The sequence below is a fragment of the Dipodomys ordii genome, unplaced genomic scaffold (genome assembly GCF_000151885.1).
Source record: "Dipodomys ordii isolate 6190 unplaced genomic scaffold, Dord_2.0 Scaffold414, whole genome shotgun sequence".
NCBI lineage: Eukaryota > Metazoa > Chordata > Mammalia > Rodentia > Heteromyidae > Dipodomys > Dipodomys ordii.
Window position 1 is genome coordinate 33,701 of NW_012267630.1, and position 6,830 is coordinate 40,530.

Here is a 6,830-nt window from a genome sequence, read left to right on the forward strand (position 1 = left end):
TTTTTCTTTTTGCTTATGTGGTGCTGAGGAATTAAACCCAGGGCTCATGCATGCAAGGCAATCGCTCTACCGCTGAGCCACCTTCCCAGCCCCTCTAGTTTTATTTTTAAATGATACTTTAAATTCTTTTTAAAATTTTGTTTTATTTTTTGCAAGTCCCGAGGCTTGAACTCGGGCTAGGGCACTATGCTGAGCCTTTTTGCTCAAGGCTAGTGCTATACTACGTGAATCACAGTGCCACTCCTGATTCTTTTTTTTTTAATTTTTAAAAAAATTTTTTTTATTGTGAAAATACTGTACAGAGGGGTTACAATTACATGGGCAAGATAATGAGTACATTTCTTATCAAGCATCGTTGCCTCCTCCTTTGTTTCCCCTTCCCATCCCATCCTCCCCGTACCCCCTTACCCAACCCTCCCTCCCCCCACCAAAGTTGTAAAGTTCGTTTTTGACATAACAACTTGTATGTCTCATTGTTGCAATGGGTCCACCTGTATCCCTATTTAAACAATTTGTTTTTTCCCTTCCCCTCCACAAATTATAACAACATCAAATACAGTGAAAGCAGGGGTTATACCGTGGGGGAAGGACATACAAAGCAACAAAGAAATAATCTTATAAATGTGTTAGAAACAATTGCATGAAAGAAAAAAAACATTTGAATACATATCTTAGGGTTCATTTCCCTAACCTCAACTTATCTGACCTTTTCTGTTTGACTCAGACATATACTAGTTATTGCAAATAAGGGAAACCGTGGGACCTATGTTTCTTTGGGCCTGGCTTACTTCACTTAATATAATTTTTTCCAAGTCTTTCCATTTCCTAACAAATGGGACAATGTCATTCTTTCTGAAGAGGAAAGAAGGATGGCCAATAGACACATGAAGAAATGTTCAACCGCTGTAGCCATAAAAGAATTGCAGGGCTGGGAAGATGACTCAGTGGTAGAGCACTTGCCTTGCATGCATGAGCCCTGGGCACCCAGGCCCCTCGACCGGAACACCCCCCCCCAAAAAAAGAAAAAGAAATGCAAATCAAAACAACACTGAGATACCACCTCACCCCGTTAGAATGGCTATAATCAAGAACTCTTAATAACAACAGATGCTGGAGGGGATGTGGACAGAAGGGAACCTTACTGCATTGTTGGTGGGAGTGTAAACTTGTTCAACCACTTTGGAAAGTAGTATGGAGGTTCCACATAGAGCTCCCCTATGACCCAGCAATCCCACTTTTGGGCATTTACCCAAATGATCACAAACAAGACCACACTAAAGCTACTAGCATGAGTATGTTTATTGCAGCCTTATTTACCATAGCTAAGATAGATGAATGGATCAAGAAAATGTGGTATATATACACATGGAATTCTAGGCCTCCATCAGAAAGAATGACATTGTCCTGATTCTTTTTAGTGGTTAATTAGAGATGAGAGTCTCACAGACTTTCCCGCTCAGGCTTTCTATGAACCATGATTCTCAGATCTCAGCCTCCTGAGTAGCTAGGATTATCAACATAAGCCACCTGGTCAGCTTAATTCCTAATTTTTTTAATTTCCTAAATCATAATTTCTTAATCTTAATTCTATAGATATATTCCAAAATAAGTGTGTCCAGTTCTTCTGACTGCAGCTTGGAAATACAGGCCTCTGGGTTTCATTAACACTGTTTCTGGCCTTTCTCTTTCCAGCTAAAGATTGGTAGTAACATTTTGCTGTCTCAAATCTGTGGTTCACTTCACTGTTTCCTGTTAGTCCCTGACATTCTCCACTAGTGTGTTTTGCTTTTCTAAGTATTTTACATAGATTCTAATATCCTGGATAGACTTTAAGATATACCTAAACTTTCTCTTTTTGTTTTTAAAAACTGCTGATATTCCTAAACTCAGAAAATTAAATAATTTCTCTAAACAAATTTTGTTACTAGGCAGGCAGGTGATGTAGATGCTACATGATGATGCTACTTCTTATTCTAATTTTCCAAGTGGGAAACTTAAAACATTGTCATGTTTGGATTGGGAAATTGGCTCAGTGGTGGAGTGCTTGCCTCACACGCATGAAGCCCTGGGTTCAATTCCTCAGCACCACATAAGCAGAAAAAAGCCAGAAGTGGTGCTGTGGCTTAAGTTCTAGGGTGCTAGCCTTCAGCTGAAGAGCTGAAGGACAGCCCACCATGCCCAGAGTTCAGCCCCCACAACCAACAACAACAAAAATTGTCACATTTAAGCTCAAGTGTTTACAGAATGACTTATATTTCAGTTGTATATAATTCTGGTTTCTAATTATTGCTGAAAAGTACTAGTTATTAGAAAACTTCTTTAAGTACAGTTTTTCATAAGCCTATGTACCTGCACATATAGTATAGCTGTATACAAAGAAATTTACATGAGGCTGGGTGCTGGTGGCTCGTGCCTGTCATCTTAGCTACTCAGGAGGCTGAGATCTGAGGATCAAGGTTTAAAGCAAGCAGGGGCAGGAAAGTTCATGAGACCCATCTCCAATTAACCACTAGAAAAACGGAAGTGGCACTTTGGCTCAAGTAGAGCATTTGCCTTGAGCTGAAGAGCTTAGGGACAGTGCCTAGGCCCAGAGTTCAAGCCCCACAACAGACAAAAAAAAAAATTACATGAAGCTTTTTTTCTGATTTTTGGTCACATTCTCCTACTGGTGAAAATTTGTGAGAATGTATTTCAATTATAATTTTTGAGATTATGAAACATTAACAAAAACAGTTATAAAAGACAAATTCAGAGAAGTTCTTATCCATCCCCAATATTTACCTCGTACAGCCTCGTACAGCCCAGGGTGTCCCATCCTTCCTGATCATTGTCCTCTATTCTGTTAAAGCTGCTAAGGAAGCTCAGACATGTATTCTGTTGAAGTCCCTGCATGTTTACCAAACTATGTGAAAATAATTCACATGATCTCGGACTTAACCTGTTGTAAATTCCTTAAAGACAATGAAAATTCACCGTGTAGTTTTCTCTTTTATGTATTTTTAAATTACATTCCAGAGATACATGTACACAGATCATTCATTATGTTTTCTTCATGAGCTGATTATTTTATGATGACATAATAAGTCATTACTTATTTGTACTGCGTGGAAATTGGTGTTCTGATAAAATGACAACATCTCCTGTGTTTATAAACTGATTTTACAATGTCAAAAAAAGAACTAGCCCCATAAACACATTAAGCACACTTCTATGCAATTTTTCACAATTGTAATTATAAACTTACATGCACAGCCTCAAAATTAGAAAATGCAACATTAACATACACTGTACACTACCATTTATCACCAAAGAATAAATGATGTTGAAAACTTATATGGAAGAATGTATGTATATGGATTTGAAAGGAGTCTAAAATATGATATCCATCACAAAACTGACTCGTGTCTATCTGATTGCTAGAGAAGAAAACTGGCAATGTGGGTGGAGATGTGAAAATAGCAATATAGAATTAAAGCTGTTCATAATCTTTTTAGTGTTAATTTCTGGGTTCAAACAGTTCAAAGTAGCACTATCGTAACACATGACATAGTTGAAGAATTTCACCTGGGTTATTTTCCCCATGTTACCTGCAACAGGAAATGGGGTTCTCTATATTCAGTCCCTCATAAATACCTGCAGTGTGCCAGAAAGTGGGGATGATACAGAATTGAATACTGTGACTCTTTTTTTTTTTAATTTTTTTTTTGGGGTCCTGTCGTGGGGCCTGAACTCTGGGCCTGAGCGCTGTCCCTCAGCTCTTCAGCTCAAGGCTAGCGCTCTACCACTTGAGCCACAGTGCCACTTCTGGCTTTTTTCTTTTTTGCTTATGTGGTGCTGAGGAATCGAACCCAGGGCCTCATGCATGCAAGGCTCTACCACTGAGCCAACGTCCCAGCCCAATACTATGACTCTTAAGGTCATTGACATTTAGGAATTAATAATCTCATTATAGAAAAAATTCATACTTAGAATACTGGAAATTACTTGCCAGGGAAAATGGGAGAAAACATTTGACCTTGTATCTGACTGGCAAAGAATTATAATTCAGGAAGAAAGGAAAAAGAGGAAGCAGGAGGTAAAAGTAGAGGTCAAGAAAAAAGAACTATCACAATACCTAATTGGGTGTTCTCATAAATCTCCAGAAACCCTTACGAGCTAGCCATTATCTCCATTTTACAGGAGAAAAAACTGCTAAGGGAAGAAATTTAAACATATCACACATGCAATTATTTGCTAGAAAATTGAATTAAAGGATATTTTAGCTAAGCAATTGTTTTCAATGAGAATGTAAATCAAATGGTACCAAAATTTCACTGTATTATTATTTGTAAAGCTATAGAGGAGAACTGTTACTAGAGAGTATGGTATGCCTGCTGGGGAAAAATAAATAGTACATAAGCTTCAAAGCATATTTTTCTAGCCAGGCACCAGTGGCTCATGCCTGTAATTCTAGATACTCAGGAGTCTGAGATGGGAGGATCACCATTCAAAGCCAGCCCAGGCAGGAAAGTGTGAAACTTATCTCCAATACCCCACCAGAAAACCAGAAATGGCGCTGTGTCCCAATTGATAGAGTGTTTGCCTTGAGCTGAAGAGTTGAGGGACAGTACCTAGGCCAAGCCCCATGACCAACCAAAAAGAAGAAAAAAGAAAGAGAAGTTCATGAGACTCTTATCTACATTTATCACCAGAAAACCGGAAGTGGTGCTGTGGCTCAAAGTGGTGGAGTGCTAGCCTTGAGCAAAAGAGCTCAGGAACAGCATCCAATCCCTGAGTTAAAGCCCCACAACCAACACAAAAAAAGAATTTTTTTTTTTTTTTTGGTCGGTCGTGGGGCTTGAACTCTATGCCTGGGTGCTGTCCCTCAGCAATTCAGCTCAAGGCAAGCGCTCTACCACTTGAGCTACAGCGCCACCTCCGGTTTTCTGGTGGTTTTTATTGGAGATAGGAGTCTCACGGTCTCTCCTGCCCTGGCTGGCTTTGAACCGCGATCCTCAGATCTCAGCCTCCTGAGTAGCTAGGATTACAGGCGTGAGCCACCAGCGCCTGGCAAAAAAAGAATTCTTAAGTGATTCTTGTATATTTTTTCTATAATTTTCAGAATGTTCAGGAGTAGTACTCTCTTTAAATAAATATTCAAGTATTTATGGACCATATATATATATGGGGAAGGTGCTGGGATCAAACTCAGGGCCTCATGCATACCAGGCACTTGCTGAAGTATATCTTCTAGCCCATAACTATTAATTTCAAGGACCCCAAACCAGATGTGGCATCAAGTCCCATAATCCTAGTACTCTGGAAGTTTAGATAGGTAGATCAACTTCAAGGCAAACCTGGACTGCATAAGAAAGTTCAGTCTCAAAAAATAAAGGTACTCAAACTAATAGTGTAAACAGACCCCAGTAATCTGAGTGATTGTAAAAGACAATCCTTAATCTGTTTAACTTCAAGATATACTGTGCTGGGGCTGGGAAGGTGACTCTGTAGTAAAGTCCTTCAAAGCATGAGGCCCTGGATTCGGTTCCTCAGCGCCACATAAGCATAAAAAGCTGGAAGTGGTACTGTAGTTCTAGTGGTAGAGTACTCTTCTGCTAGAGCAGAAGAGCTGAATAGCTGAGGGACAGTGCCCAAGCCTAGAGTTCAGGCCCCACAACTGACAAAAAAAAAAAAAAAGATATACTTTGCTGCCTCTAGCACATGTAGAAAGATAGAGCATTGTAAATGGTGATACTAAAAAATGTGATGCTGGTAGTCCTCTCTCATAGAAATATTTTATAGTAAACTTAAGTGTTATATTTTCTTCATCATAATCATATATTTTCTCTGGTAGTTTAAATCCTGTATGGAACAAGGCAAGGCAGGATAAGAATAATTAGTAAGATAGGTTTCCATGGTTAAAGAAATCTAAGACTTGCTGGGCACTGGTGGCTCATGCCTGTAATCCTAGCTGCTCAGGAGGTGGAGATCCAAGGATCGTGGTTCAAAGCCAACCCCGGGCAGGAAAGTCTGTGAGACCCTTTTTTGTTGTTGTTGGCCATGGGGCTTGAACTCTGGGCCTGAGCGCAGGCTAATACTCCACCACTTGAGCCACAGTGCTACTTCTGGCTGTTTTTGTTTGTGTGGTACTGAGAAATCAGACCCATGGTTTCATGCATGCTAAGCAAGCACTCTACCACTAAGCCACACTCCCAGCCCACATGCCTTAATTTCTTTTTTTTTTTATTTTTATTTTGGTCGGTTGTGGGGCTTGAACTCCAGGCTTGGACACTGTCCCTGAGCTCTTAAGCTCAATGCGGGCACTCTACCGCTTGCACCACAGCACCACTTCCGGTTTTCTAGTGGTTGATTGGAGATCAGAGTCTCACGCACGGACTTTCCTGTCTGGGCTGGCTTTGAACCGTGATCCTCAGATATCAGCCTCCTGAGTAGCTAGTATTACCGGCGTCAGCCACTGGCACCCGGCTTGTGAGACTCTGATCTCCACTAGAAAACCAGAAGTGGCACTATGGCTCAAGTGGTAGAGGGCTCACCTTGAGCTGAATAGCTGAGGGACAGGGCCCAGGCCCAGAGTTCAAGCCCCATGACTGACAAAAGGAAAAAGAAAAAATGAAACCTAAGACTATATTTGTTATCCGCAGGAAATTACTACAATCAAGGAGAGATTCAAAAGAAAGAACTTGCAGAGCTGTGATGTTTGGGGGATTCCATCTTCTCATGTAATGATTATTGACAACAGGTAATTTATCTGTTAGTAATGTACAAATTCATCAGCAATAAAAATGTAGTGACACAGTCAAAAGAAACAACAATAACAACAAATCTAGTAT

General features: G+C 40.1%; 1 pseudogene; it reads left to right on the forward strand.

Annotated features, from left to right (window-relative positions):
* LOC106001787 overlaps positions 1–6,830 on the forward strand; it is a 38,264-nt pseudogene that overhangs the window by 18,027 nt on the left and 13,407 nt on the right.